At 48.5% G+C, this 27903-nt stretch overlaps 1 protein-coding gene and 2 long non-coding RNA genes across 8 annotated transcripts in view; 1 reads left to right on the forward strand and 2 right to left on the reverse strand.

Annotated features, from left to right (window-relative positions):
* Nucleotides 1-16550, reverse strand: part of NRF1 (nuclear respiratory factor 1) — a 74507-nt gene extending 57957 nt beyond the window's left edge. For 2 of the 6 annotated variants that reach the window (XM_062609469.1, XM_062609471.1), the window contains exon 1: nucleotides 16320-16541. The gene's annotated coding sequence lies outside the window, so the exon portion shown is untranslated. Of the gene's footprint in view, nucleotides 1-16319 lie in introns of all 6 variants that reach the window. The other 4 variants (XM_062609465.1, XM_062609468.1, XM_062609472.1 and 1 more) reach the window with 4 other exon arrangements.
* Nucleotides 2924-18406, forward strand: LOC134158999 (uncharacterized). The gene is made up of 2 exons (XR_009962981.1): nucleotides 2924-3135; nucleotides 17838-18406. It is a non-coding gene; the product is annotated as an uncharacterized LOC134158999 (long non-coding RNA).
* A 655-nt stretch (nucleotides 18407-19061) lies between these two features.
* On the reverse strand, nucleotides 19062-27793 carry LOC134159002 (uncharacterized). Its single transcript, XR_009962985.1, has 4 exons — nucleotides 27519-27793; nucleotides 24204-24363; nucleotides 21339-21478; nucleotides 19062-20258 (listed from the first exon to the last, which is right to left on the reverse strand). It is a non-coding gene; the product is annotated as an uncharacterized LOC134159002 (long non-coding RNA).
* Between the last annotated feature and the right edge of the window lie 110 nt (nucleotides 27794-27903).

Here is a 27903-nt window from a genome sequence, read left to right on the forward strand (position 1 = left end):
TCTGAAGGATCCACACTTGGATTTGAACAGGGATGCAGGCACAGGGGATGAAAGGAAAGTTGTTCTCGGTTAATTTCAGAGATGACCATTTATCATTCCAGAAAAAAAAAAAGAAAGTTTATTCCTGTTTTCCTTCAGACACCAGAACATTTTCAGGTGTAAGGAAACCCTAAAGGTATGATGATGCCTGCAAAGACATTTCCTGGTAGCTGCAGCTCAGTCCAGAAGCCCAGAAGGATTTTGAAGCCATTTAAACTGCTTAAAAAAATATGAGGATAAAGTCCTCTCATCACAAAGTGCAGTTGCCTCATGACCATGTCAGGGGTTCCTTTGATGTACTGTCAACTACAATCAATGGCTGTTGACACCATCGCTGGAAGAACACCAGACGCAGGAAGAACAAAGCTAAAGCAGCAGAAGCCAAACCATTCAAACCAGCAGAAAACAGAAACTGAAGAGAAAAGCCGTAAAATCTACATTAAATTTAAACCCACATGGATTAAAATGCAGTTTTTGTCTGCTCAGTGTAATCTGTGGTGTGACTGTAAAGAGATACAACTCAACCCGTACAAAACCACTGTAGAAACTGTCCTCTGTCATCGCCATCTGGTTTAATGTTGCTCACGGGTGCTTTAAACTGAGCCAAAAATATGAAGTCCACAGCAGAAAAAAGGATGAGGTTCATCAGCATGACTGGAAAAGCTCTTGCACAGACAGGGCCAGGGCTTATTTTTAACCTTTAGACCACTGAAGCGGTTTTAGTTCAGATGCTGTGGAAGACAAGACACTGCCCTCTGAGACAGGCTTAACTCGGAGACAAGCAGCACTCTGCTGGCATTGGAAATCACTCATCCAACATAATGCCCAATTCACCCAAACCCCTGCTCAGATGAGCAATGCATGAAAGAATCACTGGGTCTCACTTCCTCGGCAGTTTAAATGATGCAAATAGGAATTATCTGAATGAAGACAGAAGGAAAAGGGCTGAGATGCAGAACGGTTTGACAGAGACCTGCTCTGTGCTCTCCCATGCACACACACAGATCATTCCAGCCACGTGCTCAGATCCTTCCTGAGAGAGACCTGAGGGAATGCAGGGGCACAGGTTTTAAATGAAAAGAGGGGAGATTTAGATCAGACATAAGGAAGAAAGGCTTTATGGTTGGGATGGTGCCCCAGAAGCTGTGGCTGCCCCATCCCTGGTAGTATTCAAGGCCAGGCTGGACACAGGGTCTTGGAGCAACCTGCTCTAGTGGAAGGTGTCCCTGCCCGTGGCAAGGGTTGGAACTGGCTAAGCTTTAAGGTCCCTTCAACCCAAACCAGTCTGGGATTCTATGATTCTACCATTCTGAAAGGGGGTGCTAACAGGTAACAGCCTCGTCAGAATCCAAAACACCAAATATAAAGTTCTCCTGGCCAAGTTTTGCAACCAAACCTTCCTTCTTCTTGTGCCTTACAGACCTCACATGAGGAGCAAAGCCCTCCTACATAAGCCAACACCACACAGCCCAAGAAGTCACAGTGAAGAAAGGTGAGCTGTCCTTGTAAATAAAAAGCTTTGCATTTTCTTTGTAAATAACCCTGGTTGTCCAAATTCAGGCTTCATATTTTGATACCAGGAGTAACCACTATAAGCAGAACACAAGGGAAGAGCTCACCTGTATCCTGTAACAGCATCCACATAAAGATGAGGATGACATTGTATAACATACAAGAATTAGCTAAGCACCAATAGCAGATAGAGGCCAACTCACACAGCCTGTTCAGTGTGCTGTGGCACAACTTCTCCTAATCAAAGGTTTGGGGAAGAATGAAATCCCATCCCAGGCAGCTGCAGGGCACTGCTCCATTGGGGAACTACCCAATGTGTGATGAACATGCTGAGCTAATGCAGCAGCTCTGCCTTCTAGAGTGGATTATAAATGACAAAAGAGGAAGGACAGGGGACTAACAGATACACACAGTTCCTCAGAATCCACCTTATAAGTGGTCAGTGCCAGCAGTTAGGTTAACAGACACGTTAACCTTTCCAGCCGAGGGTACTGTCCCCAGCCTTGTTTCAGGCTGGTCAGGTCACCAACCTTCTCTTCCCAGTGATGAGGCTCAGGAGAAAGGCTGCATGACGTGACCCACCTATCATCCTCTGGAGAATTGCCTTTGAACTGATGAAAGGATGTTGAATTTAGATGGTACAGAAGCAAACCAGAGGCTATGGGAAGCCACAGTAACTACTGAGAGAGAGGTGATAAGCTTCCATCAGCTCATGTCTCTGAGAAAGGCCAGCCAGCCTTCCTCAAGCTCCTCCTTCCACCTAAACATCACTGGGGTCGGTACCTAAACATACAAAGGCACATGCAGAGGTCTAGGCTGGTATCCACAGAGACCCAGCTCTCCGCAGCATGGACGGGTTAAGAAGGAACAAACCAGCCTGTTAGCTAGTGATGGACCCACCAAAACACAAAGAGCAGGGCACTGATGAAGCCTCATGGCCTTCAAACACTCCCTTGTAGAGGTGACTTTATAATGGTGTTTTCTCCAACACAGTATGTATTCAGCATACTGTAAAGTAAGAAGAAAGGAAGAGACAAACCAGTGTGTGGTTGCTCAGTTGGCCCAGGGAATATCAGCTGTTCCTGGGGTTTCTTTATTTTTCCTGTTTCTTTCTAATTTGCCTTGCTTTTTAAATTAAATGAGTTAGAGGACGTATTTGAGAAGGCCAATTCTCAATATCCACTCTCCAGAATAATCCCTCTGGCTCATTTCCTAATTTGCTTCAAAGGAATGGAAACACTCCCAGTTTTTCCTTTTCCAGCCCATTTTCTGTTTGATCCTTCCACTGTAGACAGCACCAATTCCTTATTGACAACCCTGCTCCACACAGGAACTCAGCACGTAGCACTTTGCCTGGCACTAGACAGCAGTCTTGTGATCTGTGTAAAATAGAATCCCAGACTGGTTTGGGTTGGAAGGGACCTTAAAGCTCCTCCACCTCCAACCCCTGCCACGGGCAGGGACACCTCACGCTAGAGCAGCTTGCTCCAAGCCCCTGTGTCCAACCTGGCCTTGAACACTGCCAGGGATGGGGCAGCCACAGCTTCTCTGGGCACCCTGTGCCAGCACCTCAGCACCCTCACAGTAAGGAATTCCTTCCTTATATCCAACCTGAATCTCCCCTGTTTCAGTTTGAATGGAGTTTAAAAAAGAAAATAAAAGGGAACCAGAAATAACCTGTTCATCACTCAAGCTGGTCACCTTCCTCATGGTTTTAACGTCAATGAAATACTGCTCCATGTTCAGTGAGCTGAGTGTTCTCCAGAAAACAAGCAACACCTCCTCCCTTCCCTCCCCTCTTCTTGTGAAGCTGGCAAGCATCTGGAATTTAATGTGCCCTTAATGGATTCAAGCCTCTGCTGTAAATAAGTCCTTTGCTTTGCATTAAACCACCGGCATCACACTGGCACTTTTGTTCTTGTGGTGAGTTAATCAACGGGGCTCCTGTGATCCGGGTGTGTTAATCCTCAGGCAGCAGTTCCGTGGGCTGCAGGGTGGCTGCTGCCATCAGTCACCACTTCCTAAGCCCTTTCTTGCAGCTCTCCAGTGGTGTTCAGCTGCGCAGACCAGCACCTCTGCTGGGAAATGAGTCTCTAAGTCAGTTTTGAGCTGCTCAGTTTGCTTTATCCCCTTCCCTAGCTTGGAGATTACTCTCTAAACTGCTTCTCTAGTGATGCTGCGAGGAGGGAGGGGTGATGCTCAGCACTGCTTTGTGTCGTCTCCATCCTTCAGCCATCAGAGCAGAGCTTCAAGCACAGGTCACAAAGATGATGGTGGTGGCACACAGGGCTTCCCACATGCAAAACATGTCCCTTCTCACTCCCAAGAGCCTGCTGTGGTGGGTAGGGGAGACCACACCACCCCGGGTTATTTTAGGAACGACCAACTGTTTGCAGCTGCAGCAGCTCATCTGCTGCCACAACAACCATAGGCGCTGGTGTCATCTCCTGAGAAGAAGGGACCTGAAATACCTTTGATGGTCTGAGCCAACAAGATGTGAAGGAGGCTTTTCAGTTAACCAGGTTTCATATTTCATGTATTCAATCAGATTAAACAGCACTTCCTATGCTCTTAGGACATAAGAATCATAGAATCATAGAATAGTTAGGGTTGGAATGGGTTATTTTAAAAGCTGTTTCAAACTTCTGGCTCTAGCTAAACTCCAAATTCCCTACAAAGACAGCCTGGAATAATTCATAAGTGAAAACTGATCCAGCAAGGAAGAAATCATTTGCCATTTACTAATAAAATCAAACCCTGTTTGACTGTAATTACACCTTTGAAATTGTCTGGAACTGCTTTGTGCTATTCTGGCACCAAGCCCCCTAAAGCAAGTACACACATCCTGATACAGCTGGTTTCTGATCAGCAGATTTCAATGGTTACACTTATGGCAAAACCTCACTCAGAAACACCAGCAACACAAACAGAGATCATACACCATGATTTTCACATGGAGCCATAGCTAAAATCACTGGTGTTCATCAGACATCATCAGACTGGAGAGAGTTGTGTCTACTCTCTGGTTACAACAGCCAGAAACGGTCCAGTTTACACTGAATCCCAGACTGGTTTGGGTTGGAAGGGACCTTAAAGCCCACCCAGTTCCAACCCCCTGCCATGGGCAGGGACACCTTCCACTAGAGCAGCTTGCTCCAAGCCCGTGTCCAACCTGGCCTTGAACACTGCCAGGGATGGGGCAGCCACAGCTTCTGGGGCAAGCTCCTGCCATGGTCTGAATTACAGGAGCTGCAAACCTGCAGCTGAAGGAAAGATTAGAAGACAACCTCTAACAGAGGAGACACATGAGTCTTGGCCTGGTGCTGTCCTGGCTGTGTTTCAGCTCCATGTGGGCCAATGTTGGCTGATACCTGGAAGCAACAACTCGTGCAAAGACATTCATCTCCCAGCCAGTCCTTACTCGCACAGCACCAAGCTCACTCACAGCATTTCCTGATGATGCTGGTTAAGAAACCACTTTCAGGTGAAGTGGGAGATGGAAGAGGACTACACCAGCCAATTACAACTGCACTGGCTTCTCTCAGAGCAGCTTACAACCAACAGCACATAGAAAGCCCCCATCTCCCATCACTCACTTGCACTACATACCAACAACCAAGATCCAGACCTTCTCCTGGTGAGGATGTTCAGGTCCTCCCTAGCAGATTGTTTCAGACTCCTGAGAGCAGAGATTTAGCTCTTTCCACAAACTGGCATCTCTCACTGATTAAATATTATCTGTTAATTCACCTTCAGGATAAATTTGATGCTGTTGTTGTATAAAATTGTGCCCAGAGGGAATTACCGCTGCAGGTCTGATAAGGAAACAATGCTATTCACCAGGGACAGGCTTGATTAATATCTTAATTATGACCACAACTCATTTAAAATGCACATTTAACCCCCAAATCCTATTTTCCCATGAGTGCAGAAGAAGTCTTCCCTTGCTCATGGGGAGAATTTGCTGGCCTACACCTCAGTGCAATAAACCCCAGCTTTTTTGTGGTGAAGCATCCGTCACTCTGGAAACTCTGCAGGGCTTTAGATGGGACTGACTTCCCAGGACTTGAGACATTGCCTCCTGTCAGCAGCAGCAACTGCTACCCTGCACAAAGGCAAGATAAGACACGTCAGTTTACACCTCTCCTATCAAGATTGAAGCCAACATCTTATTTCACGCTGGTGCACAGCAGCACGGGGACATTGCTGCTTGTCAGCAGGGATGCAGTAACTCAAGCACGAAGAGGAACTACACAAAGTAGCTCTGGTTCCACAGCGTCCTCCTGTGGCATAATATAAGGCTCCTTTTAATTAGGATGGGGTAAGAATTCCCTATGCTACCCAGTGTCAGCATGAAAAGACCTAAAATACAGCTGATTCTAGAAAGCAAACACAAAACTCCTTCTGTTAATGTGCTCTTTTATCAGCATCTCACACAAAAGAGCAACCACGTCACACTGCAGGAAAAACTCCATGCACAGAAAGGCTGGAAAAAAAATGGGATTTTACACATATTTATTAGGCACAAACCCTCCTGTTTGCTGCTGAAAGCCACTGTTTGGCAATGGGACGGGACATTCATTTCACCACCTATGATGCAATTTACAACGGGTCCTTTTTGCACTTGACTTACTTAGCAGCAGAGGCTGGCAGGAAGCTCTGGGCTCAACGTGAGGATGAGGTGGTTTCTACTTGAAGCCTCTTCTCAGGCTTTGGCACGATGGGGAGCGTGGGGAGGGCTTCACCACAGCGCTCTACCCTGCTCCTCTGCAGTACTCAAGCAGAGCAGTGGTAGACGACAGGGAAAGTACAGCACAGACAAGCAGGAGCACCCCATGGTTTAGACTCCATATTTTCAAGTTTTAAACAGTTTATGTAAGTTAAAAAGATAAAGTTCTACAGTGGAATCAATCCCCCCCATGAAGACACCAAGCAAAAGGTTAGCACACATTTAGCATCCAGAACAGGAGCACAGCACCACATCTCGATCCACGTCAGCCTGCAAGTGAGTGTAATCCAAAACTAAGTCAAACTACACCATAAAGTTGTAAAGCAGGAGTGGAATTCTCATTTAGCATTCCCGTGCTTCCCCTCAGGCCCTGCTGGTTTCATGTTAAGCACTTGGGGTGTGATATCCAGAGGGGATGCTCCCTCACCAGTATCCACATCTGGGGCAGAACCTTCTTCCCTAAATCTTTTGGAGGATGTGTAGTGTGAAACGAGTCTAGGAGAGATAACATGTGATAAATATGAGCTTCCAGAGAGGAGACAGGCAGAAGCTCTTCCCTGTGAGGGTGCTGAGGCGCTGATACAGGGTGCCCAGAGAAGCTGTGGCTGCTCCATCCCTGGCAATGTTCAAGGCCAGGTTGGACACAGGGGCTTGGAGCAAGCTGCTCTAGTGGAAGGTGTCCCTGCCCGTGGCAGGGGGTTGGAACTGGAGGAGCTTTAAGGTCCCTTCCAATACAAACCATTCCATGCATTCATATGTCAGCTTCTGAGATATGATTCTATAAATGGCATTCTCCAAGGTAATACTTTGTCAACTTACATTCTTTCATTTTTACTTAGAGAACCACACACAAATCCCAGTTTTGAATTATGTTACTGTGACCTGCAGAGCCCAGAGTCATTTTAACAGCGTGAAGCGAGCTGGTCACCTCCAGCTGATTCAGCTTTTTAAATTACCAACCAAAATGGTCTTTTAAGAAGTACAAACCCAATAAGCACAAATGCCCAGGGAGCTGCTATTTGCCATCGCTGACAGCATTCCTGGTACTGCACAAAGGCACAGCCCTCGCTCCAACAGGATTACTGCCTAAAAGACAGAGTGCGGCCCTGGCTGGCTGCATGAAGGTGCAAATGTTCCCAGTTTTAATCCTCTTTTATCGAGGGGGAGGATTAGTGGTTCTGCTGGACTACCATAAAAACATAAAGGAAGTGTGTTTTAGCAAAGGATTCGAGCAAGAGCGTGGTGACGGCTAGACCAAGACTTAGAGGTGTGAAGTATCACATTAACCATAGCAGCCCTTGTCCCTCCTGGATGTTGTCTTCAACTCTGGCTAGGTGGACTTGGTCCTCATATACTAATTCAATAGGATCAGCATATGGTAAAGACAGATGATTCAGCCCTGACCACATTTAATTCTCTAACTTGCACCCCAAAATGGCAATTGTGGCCCACCTCTAGACGACAGTTCTGTTAATGATGCAGCCTTCAAGATGACATAATCTTAGAATCACAGGTTGGGTTGAAAGGGACCTCAAAGCCCATCCAGGTCCAACCCTTGCCACAGGCAGGGACACCTTCCTCTGGAGCAACTTGCTCCAAGCCCCTGTGTCCAACCTGGCCTTGAACACTGCCAGGGATGGGGCAGCCACAGCTTCTCTGGGCACCCTGTGCCAGCGCCTCAGCACCCTCACAGGGAAGAGCTTCTGCCTAAGAGTTCATCTCAGTCTCCCCTCTGGCAGGTTAAAGCCATTCCCCTTGGCCTGTCCCTACAGGCCTTTGTCCAAAGCCCCTCTCTGGGTTTCCTGCAGCCCCTTTAGGCACTGGAGCTGCTCTAAGGTCTCCCCTTCAGGAGGCTTCTCTTCTCCAGGCTGACCCAGCCCAGCTCTCTCAGCCTGTAAGGAAAACACCCTACGACAGCATTTATTTTCAAGGTCTTATTCTATGTAAGTTTGGATTTGTTTGGGTTTTTCCTCCAGCATTTTAGGAGGAGGGGATGTGCATTCACAGCCTGCAGACAGCTCCTGACATCAGCCACCAGATCTGCATTCACATGGGGCAGAATGTGGGGATTCTCCTCCAGCCACATGAAGTATGAGCATCTGGGGTTACCCTGTGGTGCCCCTGCAAGGCACTTGGGGTGACAGAGAGCCTAGGTTCAGTAAAAGTGGGATACCTCCTCCCCTTAGCACCCGCAACTGGGAAAAAGGAAAGGCCAGGCTCCCTCCCAAAGGTTTTCTGTGGCTGAAGAACACATCTGCTCCTTGCCCTGCAAAAGACTGCAGTGAGGAGCCAAAACTCCCCAGCAAAACTGGAAACTAATGGGCATGGAGTTTCCAAACTGGAAACAAGGAGCAGCAGATGAGAAGGGGAAGGGTCACCTCTAAAGAAGCATCACATATGAGAGAAGATCTAGGACGTGTCATGGTTGCTGCTGCTGCTGCATATTGAGCAGGATTGAGATTTGTGTTTTCTGGGAGGAATAAAATGTGCTTCTAGAGCCCAACTCGATCAAAGAGATTTGTCTGTGAGTTATTGAAGACTGAATGCTGGATTTAAACACTGGTTCAAGCATTTCTTCCCTGTAGTATTGACAAAGTGCCTGTTAAAGACATCACTGTGCTCTCCAAGCATCCGGCTAACTCCTGAGCTGTCTTCCAAAGGCAGAACTGAACACTCAAGACCCAAGGAATTTGTTACAAGATGAAGCAGGATTATAACAATCACACACAGATGAGAACACCTGCTTATACTCTCCTTCGTAAGCACAGTTATTTCATAGAATCCCAGACTGGTTGGGTTGGAAGGGATCTTAAAGCTCCTCTACTTCCAACCCCCTGCCACGGGCAGGGACACCTTCCACTAGAGCAGCTTGCTCCAAGCCCCTGTGTCCAACCTGGCCTTGAACACTGCCAGGGATGGGGCAGCCACAGCTTCTCTGGGCACCCTGTGCCAGCGCCTCAGCACCCTCACAGGGAAGAACTTCCTCATATCCAACCTGAATCTCCCCTGGAAGTAGCCATTCCCCCTTGTCCTGTCACTACAGGCCCTGATGAAGATCAGGGTTTGAGAAGGGGCACAGGTCAGTTTAGCTTCCAAGATCACTACTCCACCAAAATCCCGTGCACGCGGAGAACATCCAAGATAGAGCCATCATGATTTTCTCATCCTGACCCACCTTAAGTTAGCACTCGTGGGGTTTTCCTGCTTTGAATACACAGTACACTATGCAAATCCTGTGGGAATTCAAAGCTTTTCCTGTAGCTCACAACCATGCATCTGATACACTGAAACTGGGACATGAATTTTTATTTGCTGCTGCATTTTGTACTTCAGATGTCTTTCACATTTCTTCACCACCTCCTCCATCTACATATGCTTTGCATTATCAGGGTTTGGGTATTACAACTATCACAGGAAAACACACCATTTCATCTCGAGCAAGAGACCAAATTTTACTGATTTACCTGCAAATCACCATTAAAACTCATGCTGCAGGAGAAAAAAGCCTGAAAAAGAATAGAACTTGCAACCCAATGCAACTAAGAGCTTCTAGGGAGGAAAAGGAGCAGCACTATCTGAAGTCCCTTCTAATGCTGAGGGACCTGGGGGGTTCAGTCTGGAGAAGAGAAGGCTCAGGGGAGACCTGATGGCTCCCTACAACTGCCTGAGAGGAGGATGGAGCCAGGAGGGGCTGGGCTCTGCTCCAAGGAACAAGGGATGGGACAAGAGGAAACGGCCTCAAGCTGCACCAGGGCAGGTTTAGATGGAGCTGCGGAACAATTCCTTCCCCAGAGGGTGCTCAGGCATTGGAACAGGCTGCCCAGGGCAGGGCTGCAGTCACCGTCCCTGCAAGCGTTCACACACTGTGGAGACGAGGCCTCAAGTGCCACGGGTTAGTGGTGGCCTTGGCAGGGCTGGGAACGGTTGGGCTGGATGAGCTTAAAGAGCTTTTCCAGCCTGGTTGATTCCATGATTCTCCTAAAGGGAACCAGAGTTAAAAGGATTTTCTTTGCGCCCAAGATAGTGGCTGCAGAAGCAGCAGGAGACTCTAATAGCAGACACCAAAAATAAACTTAGGGGAACAGAATTAACTTCCACACCATTTCTCTATAAAGGATTCTGCAATATAAATAAAGCAGAGACTCTGGGGTGTGGTCTTGGAAGTATTTTTTGACCCAGGAAGTTTTCCAAGCTTCGAAGCCATTCCCATTTGATTACTTTAAGTAGATGGTTATGTCATAAACAGGGAGAGGGGCTTGGTTTCTTTAGGACTGCATGTCATGATCACACTGGTTATAAGCAAGAGGCATGTTCTGTTAAGTGAAAATAGACTGTCGTGTTATTTCTGCTTATGTATTTGAAGTCAGATGAATTTATTTGGTTGACAGACTGGAGGGAAGGGATGGGATCCAGAGGGACCTGGACACACTGGAGAGGTGGCCAATGCCAACCTCATGGAACTCAACACAGCAAATTGCAAGGTCCTGCCCTTGGGGCAATCCCAGGCACAGCTACAGGTTGGGTGGACAAGAGATTCAGAGCGGCCTGGGGAGAAGGACTTGAGGGTGTTGGACAATAAAAAGCTCTCCATGACCTGGCTTCAGTGTGCACATGAGCCCAGAAGCTGGTAAGCTGGGCTACATCCCCAGAGCGTGAGCAGCAGCTCAGGGAGGGGATCCTGCCCCTCTGTTCTGTTCTGAGACCCCACTTGCAGCACTGTGTGCAGTTCTGGTGTCCTCAAGATAAGGAGGACACGGAGCTGTTGGAGCAAGTCCAGAGGAGGCCGTGAGGATTATCAGGGGCTGGAGCACCTCTGGTATGCAGACAGGCTGAGAACACTGGGGCTGTTCAGCGTGGAGAAGAGAAGCTCTGTGGAGACCTCAGAGCAGCTTCCCGTGTCTGAAGGGGGCTACAAGGATGCTGGGGAGGGACTCTTCATCCAGGGACTGGAGTGACAGGACAAGAGGTGATGGGTTCAAACTGAAACAGGGGAAGTTCAGGTTGGAGATAAGGAAGAAGTTCATCCCTGTGAGGGTGCTGAGGCGCTGGCACAGGGTGCCCAGAGAAGCTGTGGCTGCCCCATCCCTGGCAGCGTTCAAGGCCAGGTTGGACACAGGGGCTTGGAGCAAGCTGCTCTAGTGGAAGGTGTCCCTGCCTGTGGCAGAGGGCTGGAACTGGAGGAGCTTTAAGGTCCCTTCCAACCCAACCATCCTAGGATTCTATGATTCATTCTATGAATTTTGTAATGGGTCTGACAAAGTTGAGTTACCCTCCAACTCGTGCTCAGAGTGCAGCATCTGAGCAATCCATCTATTATTTACAGAGCCAGCACACAGAGCAAACAGCTAAAATAATTCACACATCTGCCTTACACACAGCCTCAGAGAGGCAGAAAGCAACCTACAGCCAACAAAAATAATGTGTGTAAAGGAGCAGAGGCGCAGAGCTCAGCATCAAGGACAGAACGCACCACGTCCCATACTGAGGAGGCACCTGCTTTCATCCCTCAGCACAAAAATAGGCTCCCTTATCCACTGAAAGCAGCACGTTCTCTAAGAAAGGATGATGAACAGCAAGAAGGGGAGACACTGGAATTCTCATCCTATAGAGTCAACACTCGGAATAAACCTTCTGTCAGAAGCATCCTAAGAGTCTTTGTGCAGCTATATCCTTCTTCCAGGAGGAAAAAACCCCACCACGGTATTTCATTGACATCAAAATGTCAACATGCATGGAGATGCCTATCACTCTCCTACGTGCTCCACCAAATATAGCCTCCACCTCCCCATTTCCTACTGTCAATAGAAGGAACTCCTCCTTGGAGCCTGGCAGGCAACTCATCTGCTACAAAACCAGTGTTAGACAGAAAAGTCCTTCCCATGAAGCTGAACACCTCAGGTGACCTCCAAAACCAAGTGGGCGCACAGCATTAATCACTTGGGCATCCTCTCCCAGCTCCTCTTAGTAACACTCCTAGTGAGAACACAAGGTCTGCTCCTAGTTATAAACTGTACTACTCCCACAAGGATAGTGGGCTCTGAGGTTTCCCAGCAAGTGTTGCTATCCCATAAGCATGTATGGCTCCATTCGAGCCTCCCATGGAACTGTCCAACAGGAAACTGGTTCAGCCCCATTAATTTTTGGGACAAAGCAAAGGCAACAAGAGCAGAATTAGCAAGATGCCACGAATACTGAAAACCACTGCAGCTGCTGCAGTGAATATAGATAGACCTGAATTCTCCACAAAGCAGGATGGGCCAGGTTTAGCTTGGACAGTTAAGAGGTTCCTGCTACCCATGGTACAAAGCCCTGTATGACTCTTGACTTTAAAACCTTTCTCCACACTCCAGTGCTAATGGCACAGCTTTTACATTGGAAAGCAGTGAGAGTTCCTGGTGGAAACTTAAGTTTCAGGTGGAAAAGAGAACATGCCAATAATGTTCAGCATTTTATGGTTTGCAATGCCTGAAAACCAGGGGGTTGCTGGGATTTATTTACCTGGCTTGGATTTACATGCAAAACAAACTGATGAAGAGGTTCACAATAGCTGACACACAAATTCACTCATTAAAGCAAGTGAGAAACACACTGGGGCAGGGGTGAGTGTCTGCGTGCATAGAGTCGTAGAATCATGGAATGGTTTGGGTTGGAAGGGACCTTAGGGCTCATTCAGTTCCAACCCCATGCCACAGAGGGCTTGGAGTAACCTGCTCGAGTGGAAGGTGTCCCTGTCAATGGCAGGAGTTGGAACTAGATGAGCTTTAAGGCCCCTTCCAACACAAACCATCCTCTGATTCTATGATTCATTGGAGGAGTCGTGTGAGTCACGAGTATCTGTTTCAAGTGCCACCTCAGCGCACTTTCAAGTGCACCATTTTCAATCTTTCTACTACAGCAGCTACTACATAGTAAGAGTAAAATCCCCACCATGCAGCAGAAGTTAAAAGATTCAAAAAGACCAAGGGTTGTATTTTTAAAATGATTTTATTTAGTAACTCAAGCACTCGGTAACCAGCAATACAAGAAACCTTCACTGTATTTTTTCCTATGTATGTACTTCAAGCAGCATAAGATGGATCTACCAGAAGCAGCACAAAAAATATAATGTCCAAAGCTAAATGATACAGTACTACTTGTACTGAAAATCATCAACAGAAGCAGCATATGAAAGTCTCTATTATATTTTCCTGGTAAAAGGGATCCAGGGGCACAGCAGAGTCACTGCATTCTGCGCCTTCCTAGAAGATACACTCCCAGATCAGAGTAAGGGCAAAGAATAGGAATTCCCAACGCCTCCAAGAGCCTGACAGGCTGCATGGAAATCTCCCTCATTTGGCACATGAAGAGCAGGTACAAGCAGCAATGGAAACATTCCCAGAGCATGGAAATGGCAAGTCTGACATGATGTAGCCTAGAAGCAAGATTTACAACAAAGGCAGCCCCAGTGCTCCCAACCCCAGCTCCTGCAGCCATTTGGGGCTCTTCATTTTCACTTAGGAGGCTGAAATCTTCCAGTCTTGAGCTTGCCAGAAGTGAAACTTGTTGGTTTAAGTCTAAGATGATTGAGGCTCCTGAGTGACATGAAAACTATGGAATTCCAACACCTGAAGAAGTCCTCACACCAAAACACCTGGATTCTGAAAGGCGACATTTCCGCAACCAAGCAGTTGTGGGGGTTTTTATCCAAGGAAGTTGAGACAATTAATCCAAGTGCAATATTACAGCATGTAAAGCCCCTGCATGGCCAACCTTACTCAGAATCAACGCGGCCTTCACTCACTGCAGCTTAATCCTCCGTGAGTAAGTTTATGCCACACACTTTCCCAACAGAGCTATAGAGAAGGGCAACCACCAACTGACACAACACACAGGACTCTTGCTGTTAGAGCTGGTGTTTTGCTATGAAGGCTTTTCTGCTTCTGGGGTCAGGGGTATTTGTTGTTCTGGCACACTGGGCGGCTCAGCTGGGATGGCACAGTCCACATCCACAACACAGACTTGTGTCAGGGTAACTTACACACTTACACAGAGCACTGCCCAGCCAAGTTACCTCCAAAGAAGCATCCGTGGATGATGTTAATACCACAAGGTAACAGGGTCCACAGAAAAACTTTGATTGAACCGAAAGGCTCCATGCCAAAAATCATAGTGCCTACACACACACTCCAACACGGGCTCTATCCAGGCTGACAACCAACACCACTTTACAAGACCCGTGCTCCATTCCACCTACACAACGTGAACATACACCAGGCCACACAATTCGCAAGGCACAGATACTACTGCAGTACACGGAGTTGTAGGGACTGCACAAAACACGTACTGGATGAGGCAGAGGGTTCCCCATCTCACTCTATGTATGGCCTGTGTGTAGGAGCCCATACCTCATTGTAAAGCCTGTACATTAATGATGCGAGACTTCTGAAAAACTGAAATACAGTAAAATAAAGTAAAGCCCAACTGCAGCACTCTACAAAGAGTAAACACATGTAGAACATTACATATGAGATTATTTAATTAAAGGCTACACTATGCCACTTATCCATGATGGGCAAGATTAAAACCCTGAAACAAGAGTTAATATAACCCTGACCTTTCCAAAGTTACCACCCTCGTACTTTCTCTTTCACCTTCAATATATAAAAATGGTTGCTCCCCAGTTTCATCATGAGAAGGAAAATACAACACGAAAAATAAGCAGTTTCTCATCTATTTCCTCAGTATTAGGCCATTAAAAGTTCAATATAACAGGTTTTAAAGATAAGCAACCGTGATGCAGATGAACCAGAAGACGAGGTGATGCCACTGCTAAAGTAAGGATGAACACAAGTCGCCATGATGTCTTGAATGAAACCCAAAACGAACGACTACACACAGCCACGACGACACTGAAAACACTCTCACCATGCCCACTACACGGGAAGAGGGTCTAAACCCATGCCTGGACAGCAGCACGGCTAACGCACTAGACACACAGACCACAACAGCAGTGCTCTTCCTATGATAAAAATCCTCAATTCTGGAAATAACGAAGATAATTCCAACAGAGGAGGAAAAAAAAGAGAACAGAAATCCAAATCCTGGAGCTGTGCACAGAAAACATCTCCCCACACTACAGAAACTATCTGTAGCTGCAAGAAAGCCAAGACTGAGTAACCCCACACCTATGAAGGCTTTTGAGCCAAACACTTCTGCCCTGTAATTACTATTTACACTAAATCGTGAACCAGGTTCTCTCCAGAGCCAGATGTTGTATAACCCAAGAACAAAGAGATACAATTTATACCCCTTTTTGGGGGTATATTAGAGAGGAAAAAGATCACTCTGCTTGCGCGAATAACAGCATCTCAACTCGCTGCCCTGCTCCACAACTCATATTCAGAAGGGCAGCGCCGGCCCAGGACGCTGCCACAAGGCATCCATTTGCAGTCAGAAAAATGGAAAGGAAAAACAAATAATAAAAAGAGAGGGGGGGGGGAAAGGGAGGGATAAAAGGAAGGAAGAAAACAAACGGGTGAAAAGAAAAGCAAAGTACCGCAAATGGCCGCAGCCGCGGCCCAACTCCCCTCCCCGGAGCGGGACGGGCTCACAGCGGGGCCGGGGCAACCTGCTCCCGCAGCCCGCAACACCCGGCCCGGCCAGACGCGTAGGCCCGCGCCCGCCCTTCCCTTCCCTTCGCTTCGCTTCGCTTCCCGCCCCGCTGCCTGCCCCCCCCCCCCGCCCCCGTGGGAGGCCGCTCGGTCCCCCCGGGCTCCACCGCCCTCGGCCCGGTGATGCCCCCGCCAGGCCCCGCGGCCACCGCCCCGCCGCCAACCCCCCCCGCTTCCATCCCTTCGGCGGCCGGGCGGGAGCGGCCCGCGCTCCGCTCCGCTCCGCTCCCCACAGCGGGGCCTAGCGCGGCCTAGGCGTCCCCGCGGCGGCGCGGAGGGGAGGCGCGGGCGCCGGAGCCGGGGGTGCCTGGGCGGCCGGCGGGGGCCCCCGCGTTGCTGCGGCTGCGCCGGGCTGGAGGAGCTGGGAGATTGCGCGGTAGGACACTCACCTCAGAGCGGCTGCGCTGCGGCGGGCCTGCGCCGTGGAGCCTTGTGGCGGGCGGAGGCCGGGGAGGGAGCGGAGCGGGCACGCGGCGCGGCTCGCCTTGAGCCGCCGCAATGGCGAGCGGGAGAGGCGGAGACCGGCGGCGGCGGCGGCGGCGGCGGGAGGAGGCCGGGGGGGAGAGGGAGAGAGCGGGAGGGGAGGAGGAGGAGGACGACGACGACGACGTATGGCGTCATAGCCCGGCGCCGCCGCCATCATGAGGAGGGCGAGGGCCGCACCGGGAGGTGAAGGCGGCGGCGAGGGGGAGCGGGCGGCCGCCGGCGCCATGCTGGGGAGGTCGCGGTGCCTCTGCCCCGCGGAGCTGGGTGTGAGGGTTGGAAGGCATCGGGACGGTCAGAGACCGTAGGAAGGAGGAGCCACAGCAGGCGGTTAGGAGGGACCCGTCCCTGGCTGGTGCTTGGAAGATGTTGGAACTGTTGGACGTTGATAAGAACAGATAGACCTTTTGCCTGATACCGTAAATGTAACCGCAAGGCAGACGCAGATGTGCTTGGAAGCATATAAATACCGTGTAATCCTTGTAATAAACGATCAGCTTGTACCCTAGCCCTGGAGCCGTGCCTCCATGCTCACAGCCGGGGGGCTATGGGGGGAGTGAGGGCGTGCGGGCGCCATCTTGAGGCGGTTGCGGCCTTTTCTCCCCCCTCAGCGCCGAAGTGGGTTCGAGCGGGAGAGCGCTGAGGGGCGGCGGAGCCCGGCGTGGGCTGTGGTCCCAAGCGCGGTTTTATGTGGAACAAAACCCGCTGAAACCATCCCGCTGTGCGGCGTGGCTGCGGTTTACCTACCCGCACACCGCCCTGGTGGGTCTGGGGTAGGAGAAACGGTATTGCTGAGCTGATGTGGGGTTAAAGAGGTATTAAAAGAAGAAGACATCGGGAGGTGGCGGCTGTGCGAGAGGCCATCTGTTTGGAGCTGTGAAGAGTGGGGCCGCCGGCGGGAAGCAGCTGGGGCTCCTGTGCTGCTGGAGCTCCTCAAACGCAGCTTGGGCTCATGCCAAGGGGAAGGGTGTCCCTGCGGCTCCTCGCTAAACACGGATAAAGCTGTCTTCAAGCAACTGACGGCCCGTTTTCTGCCCTGGCCACAGGCAGGCTCCACAGAGCTGGTCGTTTCCATGGCTGCCCTCTGAGTGTCAATGAACCAAACTCATCTTTAGCCCCACTAATTACTCTTCCTGGTGTATAGAAGCTAAAGGTTTCTTGTATCATCGCATCAGGGCTTAGAGACAGCTGTTGGGGTCACAGCCTTGTACTGGGAGAAGGTGTTCAGAGAATCCCAGAGTGGTTTGGGTTGGAAGGGTCCTTAAAGCTCATCCAGTTCCAACTCCCTGCCACGGGCAGGGACATCTTCCACTAGAGCAGCTTGCTCCAAGCCCCTTTGTCCAGCCTGGCCTTGAACACTGCCAGGGATGGGGTAGCCACAGCTTCTCTGGGCACCCTGTGCCAGCGCCTCAGCACCCTCACAGGGAAGAACTTTTGCCTAAGATCTAACATGAACTTCCCCTGTTTCAGTTTGAACCCATCACCCCTTGTCCCGTCACTAAAGTCCCTAATGAAGAGTCCCTCCCCTTAAAGGCAGCCGCTGTCCCCAGGCAGCCTGGGGGGTTCAGTAGGAACCTGAAATGTAAAGAAGGATTTTGCATGCAGAGGGAAATGATAAAAAATGGGTATAAATCTGTGTTTTGTAGGAGGGAGCCTTAAGATGGGACTTGACGTCTGATGCGCTGAAGCTGTCAAATTGAAGCTGTTTTCCCCACACCCAATGGATGACATGGAAAATAGAATGAGGACAGGTACTAGGAGAAGAGACAACTGAAGCTGGTTAAGAGCAGCCTGGAAAGCAAAATGTTTTCAGTAATATTCCTTCATTAAGGATCTTAAATGTTTATTATGCATTTTCTGCTAAAGATTTGGTGGATCAGAAATTCACTGCACTTTCATATTGATCATAGTTTTATTTTGGTTGCTGTAAAATGCATGTAATTTGTTTCATTTCAGGACCATCTGTGCCTAGTAAAAACCTCTTCCATGAGTATGTCAGTGTACTGAAAATGCTAAGTTGTCGTTGCACTAACATCCACTGCTGGGGTTTTACAAGTTCCCTTGAAGCAGGCAGTTCCAGGCCCTGTAGAAGGGAATGTGTCCAACATGGACAGCTCAGGGCACTCTACAGATTTACTCATAGGCAAATACAGAGAATGTAGAAGTAACTTCATGTGATGGCCATCAATTTTTTCCATCTACAAATAGAATAAAGCAATAGTAGATAAATTCTTAGGGCAGGAAGTGATGACCCTACGATACCCATGTGAAGGTGCAAGACTATGGAAAGCGTGGTGTGGAACACACACACTAACTGGTGTGCTGCATCTGCAGAGCCATCTGAGGCTTTGGCATGTGTATCAGTTCAGCTCGGGATCGACTGCCCACTCTACAGTCACACTCCAGTTGTTGCTTCAGCAGTGCCCCTGGATTTTGGGGAGGGGGAATCTTTGCTACCACATGCACGTTTCGGATAAAATAACACCTCTGCTGCTTGTGTGAATGGTGTCTTAGCCCATAGGCTCAATTACTCTGAGTTTTGGGTGCTCTGGATTTCTGCCACTGGCCTCCCGTAGGTATGAAATGTGGATCCAGGCTAGATGATGACTTACACCAGATGAATGTAACTCTTGCTGCAGAGCCAGGAAGGTGTTTTGGCTGGGCTGGTGCTCCTTGAAGATGGGGGAGGGAGTGCCAATGCAGGCAGACATGTGGAGGCAGCTGATGTGGACTGTAACAGCAATGGAATTCCCTTGTGGTAATCAGTAGGTTTGAAGCAGGGCCACGAGCACTGAGACCTGGGACTGTGCCACGCAACAGCCCTGGTGTAACCAACCCACAGTGACCCAGAATCAATGCAGGCGGAAGGTCACTTCCTGGTACATCACAGGAAGATAAAAGAGCCACCAAGATCATTTCATAATGGTGGGATATGATAATACTGGAAGAGCCTTGGAACACTCTGGATTCTCCCCCAGAGCCTCCTCAGCTCTTTAGTTGGAGGTTTTAAGAACAGGTTAGACAGAATACCACTCAGGAATGCTGCAGGTAGAGTTGCTCCTGCCTCGGGGAGAAGGATGTATGACATGACGTCTCGGGGTCCCATCCAGGTGGGTATTTCCAAGGCCACATGTTGCTAAGGGGTTTGGAATGGGCAGATCAAATCACGGGCTTGTCAAAGTGCACATTTATGAGTCAGTGGCTGTTGAGGGGGCTGAGACTGGTACAATGTTCTTTTTCCACCCCTCTCAAAGTGCTCTTAGTTACATGAAGAGAAGAGCACACACGGGACCAAAGCCTCTCTCTAGGGAACAGCATGGACATTTGGGATGTACCAGAAAGGTCCTGAGAGGCAGCATTTCTCAGTATGAACAAAGTAACTTTCTCTCTTTAAAAACCAGCATCAGCACTTGTCTCCCAGGTCCTCATGTTCATCCAGACTCTGTTGTACCCCATGATCCTATGTCAAAAGGTTTGGGAAAAGACTAATTTCAAGTAAAAATGTACCTTTGGCCAGGAGAAGGGAAGGGAGCCTGGCTTGTACACCCATGGGAATGCCAGGGGCTAGTTAGCACATGTCATAATCAGCATTCAGGGAAAGACTGGGGAGGAACAATGTAGGAATGTGAGGAAAGGGAGCTCTGATGATGGAGCAGACACAGAAAGTTTTACCCGTCCACATTCTGGGGCTGGAAAGAGAAAATGTGGAAGGGATAACGTGAGGACAATGCTGTCAAGTTACCTGCTGGATGTGTTGGCTCAGGGGCTGTTGAGGCCATGGGGGAGAGGTCAGAAGACTTGGTACAGGTGTATTAGCAGCTCACCTTGTCTTTGGTTGGTGACTTCTGGGACAGAACAAGAAAACAGATGAGTAACAAGGAAGGATTGCCAAGGAAATGATCCCCAGGAAAGCATAAAGGGGAGTGCCTGAGTCAATTAGCTGGTGCTGCTTGGTGACATGGGGGACTTATTACCAGCAGTGTAAGTGGCTTCCGAGCTTTGGCCAACAGCCTCAGGCAGGTCTGGCCTGAAAGTGCCACCAGGTTTGGGCAACAGATTCTGTGTGGGTTTGGATGCCATAGTAGGATTCATGCACAAAGAAGAGCCCTGGCTCCAGTGAAGGCTTTTCTCCTGTGGGACTGGCTGCATTACAACCATGAAGTTTACAAGTGGGAAAAGCTGGTATTGACTTGTAGGGACCACAAACAGATTAAGTATTCCTAAGTTGATGTGGCACTTGATGGTGCGTTTAGCACATCTCATGGAGCAAGTCAATCCAACACATTGCTCCTACCACCTCAGCCAATGTGGGCAGGAGGGAGAGTGTCCAAAAAGTTTCTCAGGGAAGCTTTAGGACTTCCTGAACAGACCAACTCCTGCTCATTTTATAACAAACATCACAACAAACAAGAGTCTGTTACCTTCCTGGGCTTAGATGGGAAGGCTGATCCCTGGCACGCTGGAGCTGCATGTGTTCATGCAGCAGATGTGTTCCTGGCAGCAATTCTCATGCCACAAAATGGCCTAGCTGACTCAGAGTTAAAACCTCTGCTGCCTGGTTTCACTTGGTGGCTGCCTGTGCTTGGAAGAGGTGCAGTCTCGGGCTCTTGGCATCTTATATCATCAGGAAAAAAAGTGGTCTTCTTCCATACAGAGTTTTTATTCTCATCTTAAGCCCATAGAAAAGTGACTGATTCACTTTTCACAGGGAAGAACTTCTGCCTAAGAGCTCATCCCAGTCTCCCCTCTGGCAGGTTAAAGTCATTCTCCTTGTCCTGTCCCTACTGGCCCTTGTGCAAAGGCCCTCTCCAGGTCTCTTGTAGGCCCCGGTTCAATAGTTAATGTCAACATTCATTTTCTTGGTCAACAATAAACAATTTTAGGGCCCTGCTTCCTATTTTTGGAGTTCTGTTTTGGATACTCACCCAGACCAGCAGGGCTCTGAGACAGCCTTAAGCCTCCCTTGGGAGCAGGGAGAGTTACAGCAGAAAGGGGATCCATGCCGTGGGCTCTGGAGACCTCAGTTCTCTCATCAGCAGAGAGAAGGGTTGCATGATGTGAAGATCTAGAAGATACCCAATACTGGGGCTAAGACCCTTGTTTTGGCATTTGATTATACAACAAAATGGGGTCTGAACGTGCAGCAACAGAAGTGACATATGACGTGTCTTGGAGACAGCAGCTTCACTTGTGGTTTCTGTCTGCAGCAACCAGTAACCAAAGTAGTGTGGGTTTTGGGCTTGCCCCACGGCAGCCAACTTCTTCTCTGCTTCTCACAACTAGTGATTGTTTCTATTCTGCCAGTACCCAGAGCATTTAAAAGTAAGAGGCAGCAGTGCTGGATGAGTGCCATTCTCTCATCTCTGTGTAAAAGCAGTAATAGTAACAACTACTGAGAGGGAGTAGCACATAAGAGCCCACTTAAGCTATTATGTATAGCTTTTCAGTGCCTATTGCAATGTTCCCTGCAACTAAGCACCAAACTGCAGTAGATTTTACAGCAAAAATAGATAATGGGAGAGAAAGATGAAACTGTAAAAGATGAAGAAATGAGCTGGGAACTTGTTGGCAGGGAGGCTTTCTTCTCTCCTCACATTTTGTTTGCAGCTTATTTTCAAGCACACTGGTGAAGACTTAATGAGTTCTTAGGACAGGGGCAGCCTGACTCAAGTATCTCATTTCCATAGGATCCTAGACTGATTTGGGTTGGAAAGGACCTTAAGATCAACTAGTTCCAATCCCCTGCCATGGACAGGGACACTGCACATTAGACCATGTCACCTAAGGCTCTGTCCAACCTGGCCTTGATGCTTAGGCTTGTCCTGTACCAGCACTGTGCTGCTGCTGAAGCCTGATGATCTGGAGTCCTCACTTGTGGGATGGAGCTGGAGGGAGTGGCTGTGGACAGCACTGCTCTGGTGAGCCTGGGTGTCCAGCCCCAGTGTTGCCACTTCCTCAGATCAGCTCCTGTCTTCCTAATGCAGTGCATTAGGAAGAACATGCTGCTGCAATGCCCTCTGCACAGGGCTGCAAATCCCCCCATTGCAAGTCCTTGTTCATGTCCAATCTGCTTTTCTTAGGGATATAAACTCCCCAAGCAGTCACTGAAGACTGACTACACCGAGTTGGATATTTATGTTTGCTTTTCTTCATTACTCCACTAGTTTTGGCTAAAGAGGCTGTTTTCCCCTGGCTGGTCTGGCTGCCTGCACACAATTACACTTGGCTATTATTAGCAAGAGTGAGCAGGGCTGAGTTTACAACTGTGCAGGAGCGATAAGCTCGAGACGACGGCGCTTCCTCTCCAAGGAACTGTGTAACTGCTCCTCCGCGTCTGGAGCCGCCGCCATGCTCAAGGCAGGAGGTATTTTTGTTCTCTCTACAAGGATGCCGAGGCCGGGTGGTTTCCTTTAACAGCTCAGACAGAGAGAATATCCCCACAATTCTACCTTCAGCATCCAAGGCACTGAAGTCACAGAAGTCTCATACCCATTTTTATGGCCTTCAGCCCAAATTCCTTAGGACCCCAAGCCATGGCCATGCTGGTTTCCCTGAACTAATCACATTTCTGTACTCACACTAAATCTGAATTTTCTTTTTCAGTATGAACCTATAGAGAGTGGGATAGAGCTCACTCAGTGTTTCTGTACCTAAACCAACACACCCAGAGGTGCTTTAAGCCTCTGCATACATTTAATCTGAGGGATCGCATCCTGCACTGCTCTCACTATGCGAATCTAAAGGACTAGTCCACGCATTGATGCAGGCTTTAGATTTAGGAGAGTTTAATCCCATAAGTCTCAGTTTTATGACTCTCATGTAGCAACATGTGAGAAGAAAACCTGCACATTGGAGGTGTGAATTGTCTCCTTGTGCTGATGAGGCAGCAGCATTGGTGAAGCACCGAGGAAAGCAACAAGAATAACAGGTTTAAAAACTATAGCATAGGAATGAAAGGCTGGAATAGTGCATTTCTTACCCTAAAGAGCTGAAAGGAAGAAGTTTTAGGAGAAAGGAGACAGAACTTTCGCTTCATGAAAGGTCATTGTAAAGACAGCAATGAACTGTGGGTTATGGCTGCTGGTGAGCTCAGGCTCTGCCACTGTAGGTGTTGGAACAGTTCTAGAGCTACCTGAGAGCTGAATGACCCTGGGACATGACAAGAGAAGCTCACCAGAGACACCCCCAAAAGTCCCTGGACTGAAATCCCACAAACTATTAAAGCTCCTTTGATCTCTTCCAGGTAAGCCTGCAGTGCCAGGTTGTGAAGGGTTTAAGACCTGTCAAAGCATTGCAGCAGACCCTAACTGTGGTTCTAGGCAAGAAAAGCAAAGTACCAGCTGCAGTGTAAGAGCCTGGAATGTTTCCTATTCTGCTATCTTGCTTTCTGGTGATGCCAACAGAAGTTATGCAAGCCACATGCATAAAGAGAATGGGGAAGGAGGAGGCATCGATAGAAGCATTTCTAAGAACACAGACCTACTCCTTGGACAGTTCCCAAAGGGCGAGCTATAATTATCAGGTACTCCTAGAATATTGTATCTATTTTTTCAGGTGCCAGGCTTCCTGGATAAAGTATCCCAGGACCCAATACAACAGGTGACAGAAGGACTCCTGCTTTCAAGGACACCATTTGAAAGGAGTTGGGACACCATAGCAAGCTCAGTGGTTATTACTGGAGTGAGACAAAGAGCCTCATGCTTAGAAAGCTCTGATATACCCCAGCACAAGATGGGGGAATATCACTAGTGGAAGCTTCAGCTTTAAATAATAAGTGGAGCATTACTTACCTTGAAGAGCTGAAGTATAAGGTGAGGTTACAAAACAGATCACTCGAGGAGACACTACTATCAGTAGTAATAGAAGACGCAGTGATTTCATAAGGGTTGGTTGGCATTTTCTTCAAGCACTGGATTGTTGCCAGTAGCAGACTGCAAGTCATGTCAGAAGCTGTAAACCAACCACAACTCTCCTTAGGAAGCTCTCCTATGGAGCAACTGATGTTGCAAGAGATTTCACTTTCCCCTGAAAGATTAAGAAAACTAGGCACATGACATCATTCACCTGCATCCCTTGTGATCCAGCCTTCACTTCTGCTGTCTTGGGGGCTTGATAAAACCTACTTACATCCCAATCAAACCCTGCAGGCATGAAATAGGAATTACCAACAGTTCTCCGATGTAAAAAAATCCATCTTATACATGCAAAGCATCTCCCCTTGTTCTTCCACAATCATATCTAGTGAAGGATGCGTTAAATCTAGGATGGGAAACTCCCACCATCATCAAAAGCCAATGTCACAGAACACAAATTCCCTGCATATATAAGCACATCATGGTTTCAAGAAGGTTGGTCAGCCTATCTTGAACTGCCATGAAAAGAAACCCACAGAAGTTATCACAGATAGTAACATTTTGTGTAAACAAGAAGAGAGCCAGATCATTCCTGCTATGGAATGGGCAATCCAAGTAGTTCTTACCGTGTATCCAACATGCCAAGTGCTGCATCATAGAATCATAGAATAGTTAGGGTTGGAAAGGACCTTAAGATCATCAAGTTCCAACCCCCCTGCCATGGGCAGGGACACCGCACACTAAACCGTGTCACCCAAGGCTGTGGCCAACCTGGCCTTGAACACTGCCAGGGATGGAGCATTCACAACTTCCCTGGGCAACCCATTCCAGTGCCTCACCACCCTTACAGTAAACAAGTTCCTCCTTATATCCAATCTAAACTTCCCTGTTTAAGTTTGAACCCATCACCCCTTGTCCGATCACTATAGTCCCTCCCCATCATCCTTATAGGACCCCTTCAGATATGTACTGTGGTTGTGCATCCATCCGATCAGATGAGGGTTTGGGGTAGATCTATTCTGCAGACCTTTTTTTCAGACCAAGAAAGATCAAATAAGCCATAGATAGAATCATGGAATTGTTTTGGTGGGAAGGGACCTTAAAGCTCACCCAGTTCCAACCCCTGCCACGGGCAGGGACACTTTCCACTGGAGCAGCTTGCCCCAAGCCCCTGTGTCCAACCTGGCCTTGAACACTGCCAGGGATGGGGCAGCCACAGCCATGAGTAGATGAGACAGGAGTTAACTTACTGAAAACTTTATTTACTTCTTCTGACACTGTGTAGTGCCAACATCTAATAAGGCCTTTTGGATGGAAGTTTCTCTTTAGGAACTCACCATAGGAACCTCCTCTTCATTATGGAGATACCATTTATGAGCAGAATTCCCCTCTGAAGTCAGGAAATGACAGCCAGAGCGTTTCTTAAAATGAGAAGTGAGACAAAAGGATCCATGTCACTTCTCAAGCCTCTCTTATTTATCATAAAGAACCACAATGTGTTTGTTAATGTGAAAATAAACAACAGGAGATGCCAGGCAGTACAGAAATGCTGACTGAATGAAAGAGTAAAAGAAGGGAAACTGCTCACATACAGCTTGAAATACCAAATGTGGTGAATAATACCTTTTTAAACTTTATATGGATATAGGCGTCACTCACATAAAAGTCCTGTGACTTTGCACATCACTGCAGCTCACCCACAAACATGCACATCAACATCCAGAGTATATTTAACACAGAGCTTAGGTGTACAGCTTCCTACAGGAAACGTTAACCTCATCTGCCCAGAGCAACAGGTTGTGCACGACTGCTTGGTACCAGCAACACGAAGGGAGCCCTGATACTAGAGAAATCATTGAATCCCAGACTGGTTTGGGTTGGAAGGGACCTGAAAGCTCATCCAGCTCCAACCCCTGCCACAGGCAGGGACACCTTCCACTAGAGCAGCTTGCTCCAAGCCCCTGTGTCCAGCCTGGCCTTGAACACTGCCAGGGATGGGGCAGCCACAGCTTCTCTGGGCACCCTGTGCCAGCGCCTCAGCACCCTCGCAGTGAAGAGCTTCTGCCTAAGATCTAACCTGAACTTCCCCTGTTTCAGTTTGAACCCATCACCCTATCGCTACAGTCCCTGACGAAGAGAAATAAGTTGCCCAGAAGGAAGTTACTTCCCCAGACACTTGCTCTGCTGCAGTTGCTGTTAAAGTGGGTTCTTCATTTTCAACTTCTCCTGCAAAACTGCCCCTGGGACCCACACTGACAGTGATGGTGGGAGCTGCCCCATGATGCTGAGCAGTTCCTACCTCAGTGCTCAGAAACAGTCCCTTAAAGCTCTGTGTGGTAAATAATCATACAAAAATGAAATGTTCGTTGGTAAATTTACTCTTAAACATTTAGCTCAAGGTGGTTGCAAGAGATCTCTTCCTTTAGAACACTGATAGAGGAAATAGCTGCAAGTGTATGCTGTGACCAGAGACTTCCTGGTGGGTGATGGGGAAGCAAGAACAGGAGTAAATGCCAAGGACGACACGTTGATGTACAACATTGACAAACTGGTACAGCAAACCACATCTGGTTCAGCAGAACATGTCAACTGCAGACTAGTTAGGAAGGAAATGGGATACCCATCATGACTTCTTTGACAGGTAGATGAAGACACACCGAGGCTGGAGCACCTCCCTCGTGAAGACAGGCTGAGAACATTGGGGCTGTTCAGCGTGGAGAAGAGAAGCTGCATGGAGACCTCAGAGCAGCTCCCAGTGTCTGAAGGGGGCTACAAGGATGCTGGGGAGGGACTCTTCATCAGGGACTGGAGTGATAGGACAAGGGGTGATGGGTTCAAACTGAAACAGGGGAAGTTCAGGTTGGAGATAAGGCAGAAACTCTTCCCTGTGAGGGTGCTGAGGTGCTGGCACAGGGTGCCCAGAGAAGCTGAGGCTGCCCCATCCCTGGCAGTGTCCAAGGTCAGGCTGGACAGGGCTTGGAGCAAGCTGCTGTAGTGGAAGGTGTTGGGATTGAAACTCAATGAGCTTTAAGGTCCCTCCCAACCCAAACAAGTCTGGGATTTTATGAAATGAGTGGAGTAGTGCAGTACATAATGATGGTGGTTGGCCTACAAGCAGTGCCAAAAAACTATTTTACCTTGTCTACACCTCTTGATGGAGGGAACATTTTAAGCTTGAGATACAGAACAAGGCCTTTATCGGTTTAGATCAATCACGGAATAGCTGACTCTTCCGTTATCCATAACAGTTACCTGGAAGCTGGAAAGGTGCTGCACCTCTTTCTGCAGGGGAGTCAAGCAGAAATGGCCTGGAAAGCCAGCTCGCTGCCCTGCCAGGTTGCCACCACAGATGTTCAGCCCTGAGAAACCAACTGAAATCTTGATGTGATACTTCTGTGCACATCAAAGTGCTGCTTGATGTGGAGAGCAGTCTTGCATACTCACAGTCCCTCAGGTATCCAAGAGAACTGGGACGTCTCTCCTTATAGCAGCTCTAGCCTATTGCAGATTCTCTTTTCCCAACTATTCCTCCAGACCAAAGGCTATGTTAAACACACATGGAGGAAATGGAGTGAAACAATTCCCAACTGCAACACAAAGCTTGTGATCTCCAAACAGCGTTTTTGGGCTAAGACCT

The sequence above is a fragment of the Pezoporus occidentalis genome, unplaced genomic scaffold (genome assembly GCF_034315485.1).
Source record: "Pezoporus occidentalis ecotype Australia unplaced genomic scaffold, CSIRO_AGI_Poc_V1 ctg138, whole genome shotgun sequence".
Classification (NCBI taxonomy): domain Eukaryota; kingdom Metazoa; phylum Chordata; class Aves; order Psittaciformes; family Psittacidae; genus Pezoporus; species Pezoporus occidentalis.